Source organism: Hyla sarda, chromosome 3 (genome assembly GCF_029499605.1).
Source record: "Hyla sarda isolate aHylSar1 chromosome 3, aHylSar1.hap1, whole genome shotgun sequence".
Lineage (NCBI taxonomy): Eukaryota > Metazoa > Chordata > Amphibia > Anura > Hylidae > Hyla > Hyla sarda.
The window spans coordinates 104920050-104924380 of NC_079191.1; the positions used below are offsets into that span (position 1 = coordinate 104920050).

The 4331-nt window shown below is 40.2% G+C and overlaps 1 long non-coding RNA gene across 1 annotated transcript; it reads right to left on the reverse strand.

The window, feature by feature from the left end:
• Positions 1-263: 263 nt before the first annotated feature.
• Positions 264-4088, reverse strand: LOC130361604 (uncharacterized). Its single transcript, XR_008891077.1, has 4 exons — positions 3967-4088; positions 3787-3865; positions 1557-1619; positions 264-396 (listed from the first exon to the last, which is right to left on the reverse strand). It is a non-coding gene; the product is annotated as an uncharacterized LOC130361604 (long non-coding RNA).
• Positions 4089-4331: the final 243 nt, after the last annotated feature.

Consider the following 4331-nt stretch of genomic DNA (forward strand, 5'->3'; position numbering starts at 1 on the left):
GGGCATGAATATGCATAAGCCCGTGGTGCTGCAGTCCGAGTGGCGGTGAAGTCACAGTACCAGATGAAGGCAGTAACCCCGCCCCTACCAGTTAGAAGATGATTTGCATAGCTGGAATAATGAAGATAGCGGGCAAACGGCGGGGCAGATCCGGGCATGGTAGGCATCATATTGATCAGCGTCCCCCGCATTACCAGCCAGTACCACTGGTTAGTGTGTGTGTGTGGGGGGGGGGGGAATTGATGACAGTTTTCCTTTAATGTGTTTAGTTCTTTATGGTTCTTTCATGTTGAGTTGCTTAAAGAAAAAATAAAAATAAAGCCACTATGAGAAAAGATAAACCCATTTTTTTAATCTTGTATTCGATGATTTCCCACAAGCAAGGTCAGTCGAGTCCTGAAAGAAATAAGATTGTTCATGATAAAAACACCAGTAAGACCTTGATGCTACAATAGTCTTTGTAAACTTAATTTGTTCTTCTATGGATGAGTTCTGTCTATGAAAATTAACCATTGGAGGAGAATATTTAAAAAATAGCAACAAATCATACAATCATGTGTTATAATAACCCTGAATCTTGCTATTACATTGCATATAATTTGTAAGAGTTTGCTAAATTTCAAAACTATTGGGGTATATTTAAGTACATTTGATTTTTAGGAAAACTATTTATTTATACCGAAGCAGAACTATGACAATATCAGTGTGGGCTCATGCACATGGTAAACCCAAAGCCTGCATGGGATCACATAAAGTCCCTGTGTCTCCATACTACTTACCTGTAGGCACTTCATGTATGGTGTCTCTATATGGTGCTATTTAACTCAAGGACATCAAAAGCTATGACATTTTCCAACAAACTCTCCAAACAAAGGCAAGTCACTCTCTAATACCAAAATCAGAATGCAGGAAAATGAAACAAGAAAACAGAACAAAACAAACAGCAAATGGAGTAGGACTAAACAGTACTATAATCTACAATGAATGCCAACCATTGAATCCTTAATGCGTAACTGCAGTCACTTTCTGGTGGCAGGATATTGGTCTAAATGTCCCACAACTTTGTAGCCCAAGACTTTCCCCAGGCTCCAGCGATCAGGATACGGATTTGCCTGAAGTTCCATAAACAGGTATTCTACGGCTGGAGCGTGATTTTAGTTACTTTCTAACAGGCTAAGGAAAAGGTAACATAGGGCATAGATCTATTGCTTAGGCTTTAACAAATAGACTGCTGCCTAAAACACAGAAGAAGATGATGTAACAGAAGAATGCCTGCTATCTGTTGCAAAGATCTGTGATGCTTGTGCATTATATGGACCACTTATTTACTTGAATTGTACTGCTTTTAGTGGATTGTAGTGCTTCTTTTTCCTTGTAGGAAAACAAATGCTCTCATGCCTTGGTGGCACTGACTTGGCCCCTTTCTGGATCTCCTCATACCTCAGTGTATCCTACTCACACACCAAGTCCTCAGATCACTCCCTTACTGTTGGAGTCCCACAAGACTCTGTCCAGAGGCCTCTACTCAAACTCTACTTGATGACAATAAAATTTACCTGTCTGGTCTGGATGTCAACTTTCTGCTAACCAGGCTCCTATATTCCTACTTCTCCTGCTTTCTAAAATTCAACATAGAAAAAACTAAATTCATTATCTTTCCTCCATGTCGCTCCATTCCCTCCTACCAAATCTGTCTCAAACTTCTTAGTGCTATGATCAATACATCACATTGCCACTCAGCCAATTACTGGCTGAGGCGGGGCACCACTTTGGCCAATAATTGGCTGAGTAGAAGTGTATTGACCCCTCAGCAGTAGAAAGTGGAGCATGGTGGAGACTATGGCTGGCTCTGGTGATCCTCTTGTATGGACTGCCTTCTGGCAAACTATAAAAGTAGATTGCCTATATTACTGATCACTGTTATGGCCTATACAGAATTAAAACATAATTAATTAAGGTGAATAAGCCCTCCCCCAAAAATTTATGAAATCACTTTTTTTGCCCATTTAAAAAAAAAAAATAAATAAATAAATAAAATGGTTCATGGCATAAAGGTAGAAGGTACCAAAGTCAAAAAGTTTTACATTTTTATTCACATCTTATTCACATCACAATAAAAAAATCAAAAAGTCACATATACACAAAAGTGGCACAGATAACAACTACAGATCCCAGCAATCACGGAAAAATAAGAAAGTTATAGGGGATTAAAACAGGGACATTTTAGAGTTACTTATTTTGTTTAAAAAGTTTGATTTCATCTAAAAGCAATACAGCAATAGAAACATGTAATGTAAACATGGGTATCATTTTAATCATATTGACCTACCAAATAAAGAGAACATGTCAGTTTTACTGTAAAGTGCGCCACATAAAATGAATCCCCCCAGAAATTAGCAAAATTGCATTTTTCTTTTCAATTTCAATAATGATTGCGCAGTACGTTTTATGATTAATTGAAAGTTGTCATTACAAAGTACAATTTTTCCTGTAAAATACAAGTCCTCATATGTCCCTGTATATGGAAAAATAAAAGGCGAAGAGCAATGAAGTCCTGATGGCCAAAATGGTCTGTATACTTAAGGGGTTACATTGTCAGCTTGGTTATAGTTATATAAAAAAAAAAATATGTTTTGCAAGAGTAAGTGTTTATACCCCTGAAACCAAGGGCTTCCCAAAAACAAAAAATAAATAAATAACTTAAAGGAGTAGTATTGTGAAAGATTTTCTTATAATATTGTGCCCGGGATGCAAAAAAACCCAAAACAAACATTAACTACGTTCCCCCTTTGCACGGCTTTGGTCCTCTGGTCCGGCCTCCTTCCTTCTTTCATGTGCACAGATCGCAGCGATGTCCTGCCTCAGCCGGTGATAGGCTGAGCGCAGTGTCATGTAAGGAGCCAGTGCCCCACCTTCTCCCTGCTGCTGGGGCTCCTTACATGACACTGCAATAAGGTTATCACTGGCCGAGGCCGGACATTGCTGAAGCCGACAATACACTGACTGCAGTGTGACAATCCATACACACTGAACAAGGAAGGAGACCAGACCGGAGGACCTTTGAGCTATAGCGGCACAACGGGAACAGAGGAAGGTGAGTTAATGTTTGTTTTTTGTTTTTTTTTTGCAGCCTGGGCACAATAACATGAGAACATTTTTCACAATACTATTCCTTTGATAACTAAATAAATAAATTATTATATAAAATAATACAAAAGCCAGACTTCATGGGCTCATGGTCTTATCTTTATCCTAGATAGGGGATAAATGTTTGATTGTGGGGGTCCGACCGCTGGGACCCCCCCCCTGCAATCTCCTAAACGGGACCCCCGCATTAGCGTTCAGTTTGAGCGCTCATGTGCGTAGTGTCGACCTGAGAGGTTGACGGTTATGCCCCCTCCCTGCCCCGTCCCCATACGTTCTATGGGAGAGGCGGGGAGGCATAGAGTTACATGGAGGAGGCATGCTGTGGCCGGCACACCTGCTGCACGGGAGAACTGCGGCAGAGCCGTGGCCCCATGCAGGAGATCGCTGGGGATCCCAGTGTTCAGATACCCCGCGGTCAAACACTTATACCCTATCCTGTGGATAGGGGATAAGTGTTTTCCGCTGCAGATGTCCTTTAAGTGAATGACAGCTGACTACTTGGATAATAGAAGCAAAGGTATATTTTACTTTCTCAGACATAACATCAGGCTTCCCGACAGTACTGCAAATTGCAACAATACGGTAGTTCTTGTTCTTTAAAAGTTTATTGGTCAAAACTAAAGAGAGAACAATGCTTACATTTCAGTCTATTCTGAGCTTCCAGGGAACAGTGGTGAATGGAAAATTTCACTTAGTGCTTGTATTTTAAGACTTTGTTCTAATAGAAATAAGATGAACTGTTCTTGTTAGATGTCAGCTGTAGAGCAGGAAACATAGTCACAAAGGAAATACAAGTGTTTACAATAAAACATTTAGCACCTTAATGCTCAGAGTACATAACACAACATCCATGTGAAAGATATGCAATAACAACATTAAGGTGAAAGTCAACTGTCAGACTGGGAAGATTTATCAAAACCTGTCCAGAAGTTGCTGAGTTGCCCACAGCAACCAATCAGATCGCTTCTTTCAGTTTTCAGAGCCTTTTCAAAAGTGAAAGAAGTGATCCGATTGGTTGCTTTTGGCAACTCAGGAACTTTTCCTCTAGACAGGTTTTGATAAATCTCCCCACTTAGGGGTCTCATGGGTATGAAGGATAGTAACAGTTAAAATGCTTATATTGTCTAAAGCAGTGGTCTCTAACTGTGGCCCCCCAGATGTTGCAAAACTTCAACTCCCAGCAT